The 17,308-nt window shown below is 42.8% G+C and overlaps 1 non-coding gene across 1 annotated transcript; it reads left to right on the top strand.

Moving 5' to 3' along the window:
* Positions 1-4,568: 4,568 nt before the first annotated feature.
* trnay-gua (transfer RNA tyrosine (anticodon GUA)) lies at positions 4,569-4,657 on the top strand. Its single transcript is given in 2 exon segments — positions 4,569-4,605; positions 4,622-4,657. It is a non-coding gene; the product is annotated as a tRNA-Tyr (tRNA).
* Positions 4,658-17,308: the final 12,651 nt, after the last annotated feature.

A 17,308-nucleotide genomic window follows, 5' to 3' on the forward strand; every position in this document is an offset into this window, starting at 1 on the left:
CCAATACATATTCTTTTGTTCAAAAGAGTTAAGCTCAATGTTTAAAGGTGCTCTTGTACATTCTGCTGTACTGCTGTTACAGCCAAACATTTTGAATAATATAAACAATTTGATTTTCAAACTTTTGACTGATTTCTTTAATAACTACATTACACAATACTTTTACTTTTACTTTCACTACTTGAGTAGCAATACTTAAGTACAAAACATGTTTAATACTTTAGTACTTCCACTTAAGTACGGTGCTTAAAGAGCACTTCTACTTCTACTCAAGTCACTTTTTTGATAGAGTACTTGTACTTCTACTCAAGTCTGAATTGCTAGTACTTTATACATGTATGCACTTTACGCACAGGGTTATTAATATATGCCCACAGAGACGATCAGAGGCTTGTTAGAAAGATCTTCAACTGAAGTTTAACCAGCAAAAAACAGCAAGAAACTAACTTTAACCACCGACTAATATATATAATATAATAATGATGCTGTGAAGACGGGATAGAAATTGGGGGCGCACATACTCAATGCGCGTCACGGGGAATAATATTAGGACAATTACAAGAATGAAGTTACTCACCAAGAAGCCAGCCATCACGCACAGTGCCAGCCTGTAGTCTGTTCCCAACGATGCTGTTACTCAGAATGTATGAATCGTGCGTTGAACCAGGCCACCTCGCCACAATGTTGGTTAATTGCATTTACGCATCACATATGAATGAAAATGTTTCCCGTTAACATACAAATTCATCATGTGATTGCGCTTTTATAGCAATGTGTGCGCAGTCGATAGCTCCAAAACCGGCTCTCGCTTCAAATTGAGCTTTAATGTTGGCCTGTTGGGAATTTGATAAACGTGGCTGAGATGCAGATAATAATGTCCCACACGGCTGGCATGGCTCGGCTCAGGGTAGACTGGCACAGTCCCAATCGGTTGGCCACCTGCCCCTGGAATGCTCCGGTTGGAACCCCAGTGTGCACATCACCTGTCGGCACAGGCAGCGCACGGCTCCTCGCTGTGTTGCGCTCCAACGCCGGCCGCAGCTCTGCGCACAGTTCTAGGATTTCCCTCAAAACGGCCAATGAGTAATCAGTCGCCATCATATGCCAGCTAATCCTCTCTGTTGTAGTGAACACATGCTCTCTTCGAATTGCACCATTTGCAAAGTCTTCTAATACTTTTAAAGCAGCCATTGTTTTTAATGGTATGCATTGCACCACTTTGCGCTGCTTTTATATCCACTCGTGTAATTGCAGACACATGGGTGTATTAATTGTTTATCAGTGTTAATTGTTCATGTGTCTCAAATGTGCAGATCACTGTCTGAGGACTAATTGTTTTCACATTTATTTATTATAACAGTTTCCCAACATCACCTTAGGTGTCGCCAAAGAATCAACAGCTGCAGAAAAGTGCGTACGCCAGCCCTGAAGCTGCCGTGAGGCACCGCACATTTCCACGGTCTTTTCGTTCTTGATACATCTGATTGTTGACGTGAAAAGGTGCGTACGCCTGGCTCCCTGCGCGCGGTGCTGTCACTCACAGTTGCTTAGAGACACACACACACACACACACACACACCAGCGCGGCACAAAACCCGCGCATTTTTAATAATGTCCACTACACCCGACGCTCGACAACAGCCTCAAAAGCGAAAACGCTTACAAAGTACAGGCGTGAATGGGAAGAGGCACATCTATGGCTGGACAGAGTCAGTGGCGATGAGTATAAAGCCAATTGTAAAACGTGTCGGCGAGTGTTTTCTGTGGCTCACGGTGGGCTGTCTGATATCAGGCAACATGCATCAGGAGAGCAACACTGCAGACACATAAGAATGCAGACCCAAGCCTCAGTGTCACAGTTCTTCATACCCCAATTATCTGCTGAGACTGATAAGGTATGGAACAGTAAATAAATCAATTTGTTCGGAGAAAACGTATAAGTATATATATAAATATATATATTTATATATAGACAAAGAGTTACTCAGTGCTGCAAGGAGTAACAAAAAGTACACTTGGAAAAAGAAGTAACAGATTCTGATTAAGATGGTTGAGGGAATAAGAAACATTTTGCACTTCCTTTTTTCTAACTGAATGAGCAGAAAAGTTTACAAATGTTTTTGTTGTTTTTTTTTTGTTCTGTTTTTTTTCCTCTGTAAGTAAAAATGTCCTAGAGGTTCATATGGTTTTGCACTTAACCCCTTAACAGGCGGGCAATTTTTGCCTGCAACTCCTAAAAAATGCATACCCAAAGTAAATTGAAAGCTGTACATGAACCACTTGGAGTAGACGGCTGGTTGAGGTCTCTATTGAAAGAAAACACTCTGAATTTTCACCTACAACATTCAGAATCTCGATAAGTGCTACCATCATAGAGTTATATGAGCTTGAATACAGTGAAAGAGATGGATTTTTCTGTCTGCCAAATTTTTCTTCCCAAATATGTGTCTTAAAAGTGACTTTAGCATAGGGTTGCGGACTGACAAACACAATGGGACTACAGCCTGAGGTCTTACCTATTCCCACTTCAAATTTGACTGTAATACAACAAAAAATTAGTATTTTGTACAGGTTTTTCTGAGGATAGGACCAGGCGTGCCAAAGCTGTGCCATTTGGAGAGCCTTGGGAAAAAAGGCTGCCATTCCTGAACGCTTCAACATACAGTCATGATCTTGGGCTCTAATGAAAGGTTACACTTGGGACTGTCTTATCGCACATCCAGATCCTCTGTGAGAATTACTGACAAAGAGAAACGGAAGCACAAACACATTTTGTCTACAACCAGAGCTTTGTGCATGCAATAAAAGTCCAAACAAATAGTTTGTTCTAAATGCAATTAGTTTATATACATAAATAATGACATAGCAAACCACACTGAACAGTATTTACAATTTGTATTGACATTGTTTGCTGTTGGCAACATGCTAATCATTGTAGCGGTCTCTGTCTGGCACAAAGCAGAGAGGCACATCACATGTGGCACACTTCACAGGAGTCTTTGTCTGGCAGTGTCTGCACCTCAAGCATCCAGCTGTGCTGCGTCCTGATATGTGCACAGGTTTGTGATGACTGGCAAGAAATGGTCCAGATTCAGCTGTGGTGGTAGACCCCGTCTCTGCTAACTCCAAGGCTCAGGTCTCCCTGAATGCCTTCTGGTGCAAAGGAACCTCACCTCTGCTTCTGCCATGTTCTTTGTGCAAGATACATTCACAAAAGCAATGTCCATGAAGTGGAACAAGAAAGTCTACTTCTGTGTTTTGTGCAGGACCTTGAAGTGTCTTATCAGGCCATCTGATAGGTCAACTCCCCCCATGTACCTAAAAGGACAGTTGGAAAAATAAAAAAAATCGTATCAAAATATGTTCGGCACACAAATTATTATATTTCAAAAGGCAGCCCCCCCCCCACGACCCCTGTTCTCTCTCGACGTGTCGTTGTGGGTGAAAGACTTGTTGTAGACTAACTATTTTACTTGAGCATATTTACTGGACCCTTGCCAACGTATCAGGACCGTTTTTGTTAGAGTTGTATCTTTTCTTAGAATACTGTGAGGCTTTATAGGTGACTTTGACACTTTTTTGTTTTTGCGACTTGTTTTACATAAGCGTTTACTGTATCCACAGTTCTGATTGTATCCTGTATTGCCATACACCATTGGAATCAACAAACACAAAAAAAAAAACATGCCTGCCAGCTACATGCCGCAGAGCTACATATGCTATCCTTGGGATACGAAGGTGTTTCGGATCACATCAAAGCCACACACGACAAAAACCCACAACCAGCCGTGATCATATAGTGGTTAGTACTCTGCGTTGTGGTCGCAGCAACCCCGGTTCGAATCCGGGTCACGGCAACCCCCCGACCGAAATTGTTTGCATCGCTGAAAAAGGATCCCACTTACATTTCTTAAACTTTTTAAATAAAAATGTTATCTATAGGCCTCTGTCCCGTATCAAAGGTCTGAAAGAATCAATCAGCACAAATGCAGAAGGTCTGCTCATTTAAAGACCATAAAAGGGGTCAAAGTATCAAACAGGCCCCAATGAGAAATAGTGCCTTTTTAATGAGTCGCCAAGGCCGCATATGTTCTGTGTTTTTTAGCTCTTCTAAAGGGAGGGTTTTCACACACCGCCACACCCAAAGTATAAACATCCTAACAACAGAAGATGAAAATCGTGTGCCAAATGAATGGATGGATAGACCTGACAAAAAAAGAACCAAAACAAAATGGCTGGACTTTTGCGCTGGACAATGTGAGGGTATATTGAGGATCAACATCTGTGTTGGACGATGTGAATACTTTCCCAGATAAATGCCAGATATGTTGTTGTAACGACTAAATGCATGATAGAAACTGAGGCTGATTTGATCTGAAACGCATCTGAAACTGATGGTTTCTCATCACTTTTTGTGTTTATTTAACTGATAAACAGGCCCAAGCCCCTGGCTCCCTTCCATAACTCATTTGGTACAGCAGAGAACTGCAGGTGTCCCATGATACGCATCTTAAGCCTGGTTACATGCATTCATACAGGATTCATGAAAAGGATGTGGGCTTTGCTCCCCTTCGATAGCTCAGTTGGTAGAGCGGAGGACTGTAGGTGCCCAACAACAGTTATCCTTAGGTCGCTGGTTCAATTCCGGCTCGAAGGATGTGCCAAGCTTGTGTGCACAGAAGCTCTTTTGGCCAACTCCGTCAATCCTTTCAAAGCTTTTGGAATATGCTGTTTTACGAAAGACTGTACCACTCTCTATCAGATTTTCTAAGGGCTAGTGGTGCAATGGATAATGTGTCTGACTATGTATCAGAAGATTCTATGTTCAACTCCTGGCTAGCTTAGCACGCTGGTTTTAGTCTCTTACTTCTCCCACTGCTATAGAACAGGATCGCGTTAAACCTTCTACTCCCTGGGTATCCCAGCTCACTTACGCCCCAAAGATACCTCACAGTGTGTTGTCTTGCAACACATGTGGCTGACCCCACACTGTAAGGAAAGCTTGTCTTCCTCTTTATCTCTGCTGTCAATGATTTTGCTACAAACACAAAAAAAAACATGCCTGCCAGCCACATGCCGCAGAGCTACATATGCTATCCTTGGGATACGAAGGTGTTTCGGATCACATCAAAGCCACACACGACAACAACCCACAACCGGCCGTGATTGTATAGTGGTTAGTACTCTGCGTTGTGGTCGCAGCAACCCAGGTTTGAATCCGGGTCACGGCAACCCCCCAACCGAAATTTTTTGCATCGCTGAAAAAGGATCCCACTTTAAACTTACATTTCTTAAACTTTTTAAATAAAAATGTTATCTACAGGCCTCTTTCCCGTATGAAAGGTCTGAAAGAATCAAACAGCACAAATGCAGAAGGTCTGCCCATTTAAAGAGCATAAAAGGGGTCAAAGTATCAAACAGGCCCCAATGAGAAATAGTGCCTTTTTAATGAGTCGCCAAGGCCGCATATGTTCTGTGTTTTTTAGCTCTTCTAAAGGGAGGGTTTTCACACACCGCCACACCCAAAGTATAAACATCCTAACAACAGAAGATGAAAATCGTGTGCCAAATGAATGGATGGATAGACCTGACAAAAAAAGAACCAAACAAAATGGCTGGACTTTTGCGCTGGACAATGTGAGGGTATATTGAGGATCAACATCTGTGTTTGACGATGTGGAGACTTTCCCAGATAGATGCCAGATATGTTTTTGTAATGACTAAATGCATGATAGTAACTGGGGCTGATTTGATCTGAAACGCATCTGAAACTGATGGTTTCTCATCACTTTTTGTGTTTATTTAACTGATAAACAGGCCCAAGCCCCTGGCTCCCTTCCATAACTCATTTGGTACAGCAGAGAACTGCAGGTGTCCCATTATACGCATTTTAAGCCTGGTTACATGCATTCATACAGGATTCATGAAAAGGATGTTGGCTTTGCTCCCTTCAATAGCTCAGTTGGTAGAGTGGAGGACTGTAGGTGCCCAACAACAGTTATCCCTAGGTCGCTGGTTCAATTCCGGCTCGAAGGATGTGCCAAGTGTAGCGTTATTGGGCATTTATATATGTATTATTTATAAGATGTTCTCACAGTCTCAATAAACCTTACCTCGAATATAGGGCACCACCTTCCTTTGTTTTAAGTTACAGTCCAGGGAGGGAAACTGTTAAAATCTTACGATCCTGGTATGTTAAATTAATAATCACTTAATAATCAGTCTCATATCTCGCTACTTTCGTGAAAGTTCTCGTTTGGTTGGACAGACATTACGTAAAGAAAGCATACGACACAATCTGTGTTTATAACATATATATAGATATATGAACTATTTATTAAAATGATATGACCAAAACATGAACCTTAAACAAACAGGAGATGCATTGAATATGGGTGATTATATAAAACACTTAGTGAATGGAAAATAAAATATGGGAATGGAGGGATACTGGATTCAAATAGTTCAGGTTGGCTGACTATTTGACACTAAATACTGACATTACGGATTTATTTATTTATTGAATTCATTCATTTCATTAAAACAATTAAAACAAATAATTTGCACACAACCATTCATATTTGTATGCCCACATAATATGTAAACCCATACATGCGCAACACCCATTTATACGTTGTATGCACACTTAATTTTTGCAATTTAAAAAAAAAACAAAACACAAAATATTTGCATGTATATAGTAAAACAAAATGAAAGGCAGCAGAAAGAAGATTTAAATCTTATATTATCTGCCCCTTTTTTCAATGTTAGCTCACAACAGAAGGAGAAGTAAATAAAAAAGTAAAAGGAATTAACAAAAAAACAACAAAAAAACAAAGACACCGACCATTTCCTCTTGTTGAAACAGAACAAATTTCTCAGTTTTTATCTTGTTGACAAGAGTTGTTCGTCTACCATAAACATAAATCCACACAGCATTTACACTACCTTTATACTGAGTCATATTTTGTCATTAGTCCAGTCTTTAACAATTTCTTGAACTTATAGAGGGTTTTAACATTTTTAAGATCAGTTTGTAGTTCATTCCAGAGTTTAACTCCTTGTATTGAAACACATTTTTCTTTCAGACTAGTTCTAAATTTGGGTTTCTTGAAGATCTGTGTTCCCTTCAAATTATAACCACTCTCTCTCTTTGAAAATAATTTCTGGATATTTATGGGTAACATGTTGCGATGTGCCTTAAACATTACTAACAGAATCTTATAAACGACTAAATCATTGAACTTCAATGTCTTTAGTTTAGAGAAAAGTGGATTGGATGGGTAACAGCCATGTTTGTTGGTAGTAACTCTAATAGCCCTTTTTTGAAGAGTGAAGACAAATTTTGTAGCAGTGCTACTTGACTTTCCCCATACCTCTACACAGTACACCAAATGTGGGACTATCAATGCGTTATACAACATATATAACGCATGATCGTTCAAGAAATCCCTGACTTTATAGAGCAATGCAATAGCTTTTGCTATTTTTGAGCGTAAATAATTCAAGTGAGGTTTCCAGGTTAATTTGTCATCTATAGTAACTCCCAAAAAATTTACTTCACTGACTCTGCTGATCTCCACATCATCTATTCTAAATAAAGTATTAGCCAATTTGTGTCTCTTTGTAAATATCTTATAATTAGTTTTATCTAAATTTAATGATATTTTATTAAGCTTAAACCAATTTTGTATAAGCACAAATTCTGTTTGCATTTTCTCTAACATTCGTTTTATATCTACATCTTGACAAAAAAAAGTAGTATCATCAGCAAACAAAACACATTTAAAAAAATCTGACACCTTTGCTAAATCATTGATATATAAGATGAACAACTTCGGCCCAAGTACTGAACCCTGTGGAACCCCACATGTAATTTCACGGGTTGTTGAGCTAACATCATATATTTGTACATACTGTTTTCTTCTTTCTAAGTAACTTGAAACCCACTGTAGTGCTAGCCCTCGTATCCCGTATTTTGCAAGTTTTTTAAGCAAAATACTATGGTCGATCGTATCAAATGCTTTTTTTAGATCTACATAGATACTAGCACAATAGTTTTTTTGATCAATAGCATTTGTTATCTGTTCAATCATTTATCATTCTGTGAAAGCCTCGAAACATCCATCAAACCCACCTTAAGGTGAAAAACGGGTCGGTTTTACTGTACTGAAGTTCTGTGGGGGCCACGCGGGGTCCGAGCGGATTTCTCTCGGTTCCGCTCTCTTGGCCTTCCTTGTTGTGGTGGCTGACTCTACCGGACTTCTCAGCAGCTGCCTGGACGAGAACGCTGGTGTTGACTTCACTGTGCAGTATGATTAAACTCGTCCGAGTGTCAGAGTTGGTCCGTTGCTGATTCCTTCTGATGAAGTGAACTTAAGTTCACAGAAGATTAATAAAAGTTTGCTTGAGTTGGCTTTCTTGGTAGGAAAACTTTATTTTGTTCTTATCTTTGTTCGGGTCTTTCTTTCTCGTCTCCGGGGCCTCCCTTGGTTATGGAGGGCTTCCTCCGGTCGTCTTCTGCATCGCTCATCCTCTCGTCTTTCCCCTCTCTCCTGAGACTCTGGGAAACTCCCAAACTCTGGTGAGCTCTCCTCTTCTTCTCAAATCATTTCCAAATCTCTGAAAACCTGAACAACTGAAAGTCAAAACAAATCTCTCTGAGCAACTGTGATCTGCGTTCTGAACTCTCCTCAAGTCTTTGTCTGGATTCGCGGGGTCCGTGGTTTGACTCTCGGAGGCGGGGCGTGACGTAAGCTTACACTACTCTTTCAGCCAATGATATGCCTGAACTGTGGTGAATGTCTGCCTGGGTGTCTGTGTAAGGCGATCAGCCTTTTATGTGGGGATTTCTGGATGAGACAAAGAAACTCTTATTTCTCCATTCCTCCATCTCTTAGAACATTTGTCTCTGTGATTCTGAAAACACCACAACTTGTTAAGATATGCAGATTAAAGGTATAACATAGACTTGCGATATAAAGACATCAAATAACACCACATGATACAGATGATTATGATTCTCAAAATTCAGATGAATATCTATAAAGTTGTGACATATGAATAGCGAACCACACAATGTTAATTTTCTGTGTTAACAATGGGGATACCAAACAAATACCAAATAGATACTGAAGGGACATCATTAAAAGTTAAATTGTTGCATATGTCTTGTCCATTTTACTGAGTCCTCTGGGATTTAAATGTTCAACTAATCAACACTGCAGACCACTAGGGGGCAATGTGGTTCCATCAGGCAGGTTGGGCATTTTCCACCAAGATCAGTTCTTTGTCAATATTTAAGCCAGAATCGTACAAATTGTCTCTATATGCGTCTTGTGATCAAGCTGGAAACCTGAAAGAACTTCTATGAAGTTGTACATGTATGCTATATTTTATTTTTAAGCGCTTCTTTAAGTGTCTTATTCACATGTATCCCTCTACAGAGCAGACACACACCAGGACACGGCTATTATTATTATAATACTGACTATTATTACTGTTATTACTATTATTATAATTATTATTAATATCATTATTATTATTAATAAACAGTAGCCTAACAGATACATCAGACTCACAAGTGTTCCTTTACAGAACAGACACACACCGGGACACGGCTTTTATTATTATCATACTGACTATTATTACTATTATTATTGTGGTAACTTGCATATGGAGGCCGAAAGAGTCAAGAGCCAAGAAATTCCTGCACAGCACGAGACAACAGCGGGAAAAAAAACCCGGGAAAAGGCCATTGTTTAAGGATTGTCATTGTGGATTAGTTTAGAAAGTTATGTCGTGTTATATTTAAATATGGACCAGATAGTATTAGCAGTCGGCTTACTTTGCCGAGAGGCAGAAGAGGAAGCTGCCGAGCTGAGGGGACGTATTCAGCGTAGAACAGCCATGGTGAGGAGGAGGAGACTGGACAGATATCGCGCAATCCTAGCGCTCGCTGATTTTGTAAGTTATTTTTCCTTTGGCAGCACTTCATATTAAAGTTAACAAAATTAGTACGGTAGCCTACGGTTTAGAAATGTTAATGTATGAAACAGGATTAACATTTTCCGCCTGTAATGGTAACGCTATAGACCCAAAACTTTTCATTCACAAATTACTACTACTATTGCTACTGCTCACACAAATTGACATCTGACATTTGATATGTTATATATAGCTGACAGCCGGGCTACACACACCGGGACATGGCTATTATTATACTGATTATTATTATTATTATTGTTATTACTATTATTATGACCATCAGCACCTCCAAATCTGAGACCATGGTCTTCGGCCGGAAAAGGATGGAATGCTCTCTTCGGGTCGGGAATGAGATCCTTCCCCAAGTGGAGGAGTTCAAGTATCTCGGGGTCTTGTTCACGAGTGAGGGACGAATGGAGCAGGAGATTGACAGACGGATTGGTGCGGCGTCTGCAGTGATGCGGGCTCTGCACCGGCCCGTCGTGGTGAAGAAGGAGGCTGAGCCAGAAGGCGAGGCTCTCGATTTACCGGTCAGTCTATGTTCCTACCCTCACCTATGGTCACGAGCTGTGGGTAGTGACCGAAAGAACGAGATTGCGAATACAAGCGGCCGAAATGAGTTTCCTCCGCAGGGTGTCTGGGCTCTTCCTTAGAGATAGGGTGAAAAGCTCGGTCATCCGGGAGGGGCTCGGAGTAGAACCGCTGCTCCTCCGCATCGAGAGGAGTCAGATGAGGTGGCTCGGGCATCTGGTGAGAATGCCTCCTGGACGCCTCCCCGGTGAGGTGTTCCGGGCCCGTCCCACTGGGAGGAGGCCCCGGGGAAGACCCAGGACACGCTGGAGAGACTATGTTTCTCGGCTGGCCTGGGAACGCCTCGGGGTCCCCCCAGAAGAGCTGGAGGAAGTGGCCGGGGACAGGGACGTCTGGGTCTCTTTGCTCAAGCTGCTGCCCCTGCGACCCGATCCCCGGACAAGCGGAAGATAATGGATGGATGGATGGACCATTATTATAATTATTAATGTTGTTATAATAGAGTTACAGTTACATCAGACTCATATGTATCCCTCTACAGAGCAGACACACACCAGGACACGGCTATTATTATTATAATACTGACTATTATTACTATCATTATAATATTATTAATATCATTATTATTATTATTATTATTATTATTATTATTAATGTTGTTATACCTAGCACCACCACCTAGTGGTGAAATAGTGGGGGACCCAACAGAGGAGCATTTATTTCAATAAATTCAAAATAATATTTGATACAATTAATCAATCAATCAATCAAACAAGTGAAGCTCATTTGTATAGAACACAAAAAATAAATAGTTTAACGAAAAAAATAGGCCTGTATAAATACATTTTACACTGCATGTGTTTAAATACATCAGTCAAGTCAAATAGCCATGATAAGTTCAGTTTAAATAAATAAATATTATTTCATGGTTGTACTAATTAAAAATATATATTTTTCTTTATTACAGGATCATTCTCCTCTGAGGTATGACCAAATTAGAAGCACCGTGCCCATCCTCTGCACCTTCTTCTCGGAGGCTGACCTAAAACCAGCCTTCAGGCTGTCCAGGGAGACCATCATTTTGTTGGTCCAGATGTTACCCCGGCTAAAGCCACACGGCTGGGGCCATGATTTTGAGGTGGCTGTCTGCCTCTATTGGCTGGCATGTGGCACATCATACCGGGTCACGGCGGACATATTTGCCATGCCGAGAGCCACAGTTGCCAGGGTTGTCCACACTGTAGTGGAGGCCATGATGGGCATCATCCACAAGGCCATACAGTTACCCAAGCCTGTGGAGATGGAGGAGGTGGGAGCAGGTTTTGCTCGGCTGGCTGGGCATGACGGTTTCCGGCGTGCAGTTGGAGCAATTGACGGATGCCACATTCGGCTTGTCCCACCTGCGGAGCAGAAGAAGTGTTCCTTCAACCGCAAGCTCTTCCCCTCTGTTGTTCTCCAAGGCGTGTGTGACAGCAGAGGGGCATTCATTGATGTATATATTAGAAACACGGGGTCAGTCCACGATGCCCTTGTGCTCCGGAGGTCTCCAATGTACAAGGAGTCCCTCTACCCACCAGCTGGCTTCTTCCTCCTTGGAGACGGGGGGTACCCTTGCCTGCAGCATCCTGTGGCCCTCATGACTCCCTACCGTCAGCCTGTAGCAGGTAAGAGAATAAATTGTTTATTACAGTTGTTACTTTGCATTTCCGGATGTATTTTACATTACCTGTATTTTGATCAACAGGCCAAGTTGAAGCGCGGTTCAACAGGCATCACGCCAAGGCCAGAAACATTATAGAGCGCACCTTCGGGCTGCTTAAAACGCGCTGGAGAGCGATATTCCTTAGGGCTTTGGAGATCCGGGCTCTGTTCGCCCCTAAAGTCATTGCAGCATGCTGCATCCTCCACAATCTGCCTGCTGGCAGGTGACTTCCAGGGAGAGGAGGAAGTGGAGGAGGATCAAGTGGAGGATGAAGATGAGGGGAATGTTGCCCAGGATCAGGAGCTGTCTGGGAATAATCTCCATGCCAGACTTGCTGCAGAAGTGTCTGCCCCTGGAGAGCTCCCAACATGTTTGAGGGAGCATGACTATTAAGTTATAAATTAGAAAGTTAGAAATTTAAGTTATAATTACAATCATTCTTATACTCGAAGATTATAGTAGTTGAATTGTTATCTGTTTAAATGTTTTAAATATTGTTTTGTTGATTTATTCTAAATTATTGTGTATATAGTTAACTGTCCAATGACAATCATTTCAATGACAATGAAACCAGGCGGCCATTTTGGGTGAGTTGGCTTGGAGTGAGTTGTATGGCTTTGTTTTTGCTGGTATTTTAGTGATTATAGGACTATTTAGGTGAGTTTGTCTGCTGAATCTGCTAGTGTGTCTTGTCCTTCCTCCACCTCTGGCACCCTCTATATTTTCACTACCCCTACCCAAACCAGGGTTTGAATCCCATTCCTGCTTTTCTTACCTCTTCTATTTCTTCCCCTACCCGAACCAGGGTTTGCATCCCCACCCCGCTTTAACTGGTGTGCAGTTGGTGAGAGGCTGAGCTAGATTATGGTCATTGTGGTGTGAGGGGCAGTGTTGGCTGGCATTAGGGGGGTGACTCTGGGATGCCAGTGGTCATTGTCTAGCCTCCTGGAGGTGTCGTGGGCCCAACTAGACGAAACACTGATGAAAGGAGGTTCCCACCTGATGACCCCAATGATATGTTGGTCAGCACTGCTCATTGATCTATATAATACGGAGTGTAGGGAATTATTCACTGAGTCTGGTCCTTTATTTTATTTTATTTTATTTTTTATTTTCTTTAGCACAAGTTTCTTGTGTTTATATTGAATTATAATCATTATATTAGCCGATTTATCCATCTGTATATATTGTTTGTTTGTTAGTTACCTGTTGACCTGGAGTCTGTAAATAAAGATATATATGTTTGAATACCATACAGACTGACACTCAATACATACAATATTTAATCATCATCAATATTCAATCACAGAAATAAAACAAACAATTAATAATTAAACAGTTTTTTCAACAAAAACTGGGCAGCCGTGGCCTAGTGGTTAGGGAAGCGGACTTAAGATCAGAGGGTTGCAAGTTCAAGTCCTACCATTACCTCTCCCTACACCTCTATTCATGGCTGAAGTGCCCTTGAGCAAGGCACCTAACCCCACATTGCTCCAGGGCCTGTAACCAATACCCTGTATCTAAATAGATGTAAGTTGCTTTGGATAAAAAAGCGTCAGCTAAGTGTAATGTAATGTAACAAGTTTTTCAAACAGAGACAAAAAACGTTCAGATCTCTGGGCTGCTTCTCTCTCTCTCGCCTCTTCCCTCGCCACTGCCTGCTCTTCCCTCGCCACTGCCTGCTCTTCCCTCGCTTCCTCTTTCTCAGCCTGCTCTCTTAAAAAGTTCAGTAGCTGCCCACTGGCCCTGGCCTTCTTGGGAGCTGGTGGGTTTGCCCCTTCTCTGGGAGGGGCAGAGGACGGCTGGGTGACAACGCCACCTGTAGTGGGGGTCAGATTTGCCGCAACTACCAGGGGCGGACTGATGGAGTGCTGCCCCTGGAGTGTGGCGTCCATCTGACCGTACCACGGCCAGGTGGCAGCTGTCACCCCTCCCGCCTCCACCCCTTTCCCTGTTGGAGGATCCCTAAGCTCCCAGAAAATAAAGATTCACTAAATGAATGCTGCCATGTCCAACTTATTTCCTGAAAAGTAGATGATAGAATGGTGGGTTACCTTGTACTTCTCCCAGACCCGGCGGCAGAGACAAGCTATTGGACCGGCATTTAAATGAGTAGGGGGGCCCCCCTAGCGGGGGGTCCGGGGGTCCTCCCCCAGAAAATTTGGTATTTCTTAGATGCAATTTCCTGCATTTTAACCGTATTGTGGGCCCCGTTTCAGCCCAATAAGGAACTGTCCTTTTGTTACTAAATACGTGACGATTCCATTATTTCAAGGGACGGTTGGCAACTCGTTTAGGCAGCCCAGGCAAACACATCACGCTTCCTTTAAAGTAGGCATTCGGAGACATCTCGAATAGCCTAGAGTGGATGAAAATAGTGTTTCATCCACTCTGTATCATCATCGGTGCATAAATTGAACGCAAAGCCCAGATCACGTTTGCCCCTTTCTAGTCGCTATTAATAATAATACACACAACGAGCAAACAGGAGCGCAACAACAACAGCAACGCCCACGCACGGCCACAGTGAATTCAGACTGGCGTTGAGCCGACATCAGAACGCATTTGAACATGTAGTTCAGGGTCGGACTGGGAAATTAGTATCTCCAATCTAATTAAATAAAAATAAAAAACGACGGCATTGCCCCCCCCCATCCACGCCGGTGTGCCCCCCCTGGGTTCACTTTGACGTTTGACCGGAGATTGCCTCAAACACTGCAGTGCATGAGGGAGACACAATCTATCATAGCCTACCCAGAGACTAGAATCTGTGAGCCGTACGTCCTCAACCAGGGTCGGACTGGGGAAAAAAAATCGGCCCTGGCAATTTTCCGCAGGACCAGCCCCCCTCAGTATTAATTAGTATCTCCAATCTAATTAAATAAAAATAAAAAACGAGCACAGACCGCTCAGTCAATGGCATGTACCCATAGAAAAAATACACACACATCACACAACCTGACTATCGACTGCCAACAACCATGATCAGTAACCCACACAAACCCAGACACATAATGGCTCGGCGGCCAGCAATCGGATAAACCAATGAAGTGAATCCATCCTGTGAAAGAATGAAATCAAGTGAATGAAACCTGCACTCACCCATTATGATGTTAACTCTGCCAGCCACTCCTAGCTGCTCGCCAACTCCTTGACGTCGGGTATGGTTGGTAACGTTACGGCGGCTAGCATTAGCAACGAGGCTGCTAGGCATGCTAAATCAGTAAGCATTAGGCTACTGAAGAAAGCTAGTCTTTTTAGCTACGTTATATTATCATCTTTCTTCTCGGCTATAACCTTTGTTTACGGCAACTGGCCCTAACCTGACGTTCTAGCTGTCAAATCACCGGAAGTACTGGCGCACACACAAAAGCTCTCTCCAGACATATCTTTCTTTCATTCCGCCCAGATGAAATTTAATGCCACTCTTCGAAAATCACCGAAATTTAAGACATTTTAAGACCTTAAAAAACGTATTTTTTATTTAAGACTTTTTAATACTTTTTAAGGATCCGCAGAGATCCTGTAATGGTGGTATGGACAAATCCACTTGAGGGATGGGGGCAGGGGGCACAATCGTAACACGCACCTGCTTCTGAACTTGTACTGAAGAGGCAAGCTGGCAAGGTCTGTGCATCCCCCCCAAAAAAAATGTATACAATAGATTACGAGCCACATGGCCATTAACGGGCTGCTAGCAAATGTAGACTAGATAAATACATTTAAAAATCGTTTAAAAAAAATTAAATAAAAAATCGGAGGCCACCGGCCCAGATGTGGACCAGCCCACCGGTGGCACAGATTGCCAGTTCGAGCCTGTCCTCAACTCCTCCCCCTGATATGACGTACAATACACACTGGTTACACTACACGCTAATTGGCTGTCTGTAAGCTTGTGCTGATCTGATAGGTTAGCCTGGATGCCACATTTGAAATTTATTAAAGAATATTGATATGGAATTTTCAACCGCACAGTCATTTCTGGATGTCATCACAGTACACATATAGTTCAGCAAATGGATATACGAGCTTGGCTTTGTGGCGGAGGGGGGCATGGAGGCCCACAAAAAAGCAGCAACGAAAACCCCGGAGCCGCAAGCAGCTTCAACAGCGAGGGAAGTGCCAAAAATGGTCAAAATTCAGCCAGTGTCAGCAGCAGCAGAGACAACACCGGAGCGGCTAGCAGCTCCAACCCTAGCAGCAGTGAGGGAATCGCCAGAGCGCCACCAGGTGACCTTGGAGTTGACAAACCTAAACAGCTTACACTACGACAGTATCCTGGCAGCATGTTTGGAGGAAAGAAGCGCTTGTTTGTTTCAACTTGGTTTACCTCCTGAGAGTGGCTGGAGTACAGTGTGAGCGCTGACGCTGCGTTTTGCTTCTATTGCCACCAGGCAGCTAGTTCTAGCTCGTCCAAAAGATCGGCCACAGATGTGTTTGGGAGTGTGGGCTATCGCAATTGGAAAAATGCCACGGAGAAGGACAGAGGATTCCACAAGCACGAACAGTCCAAGGAGCACCTGGCAGCATGCATGAGTTGGAAGGAGAGAGAGAGGCGTGTGCAGGCAGGGAAGGAAGTATCAACGTTAATCAACGCGGACCAGCTACAGCGAAACAGGTACAAACATCTCCAGTGTAATCGATGTCATCGGGTTCCTGGTGGAGAACCAGTTACCATTGCGAGGCACCATGGACGCATTTGAAGACATGGACAAAGGGGGCTCTGGGCTGTTTCTCTCACTTCTCAATTACACTATCAAGAAAGACGCCGAACTGGCTGCAGTTGTGAAATCAATTCCACGAAATGCAACATACACGTCCCACGACATCCAGAATGAGTTAATCAGTACGATCAGCAACGTTGTAGCAGATGCTATAGTGGAGGAGGTCGGCGATTCATTCTATACAATCAAAGCAGAGGGCACACGGGACCCGACGGGCACAGAGAATATTTCCATCGTATTACGGTATGTGAACAACGTGCACGAAGCCACAGAACGACTGTTGTGTATTGCTTCGGCAGACAAGGGCGATGCCGAGAGCCTAGCCACCATCATCCTATCAGAGCTAGGCAAGGCTGGGCTGGAC

Source organism: Odontesthes bonariensis, chromosome 8 (assembly GCF_027942865.1).
Source record: "Odontesthes bonariensis isolate fOdoBon6 chromosome 8, fOdoBon6.hap1, whole genome shotgun sequence".
Classification (NCBI taxonomy): Eukaryota; Metazoa; Chordata; class Actinopteri; order Atheriniformes; family Atherinopsidae; genus Odontesthes; species Odontesthes bonariensis.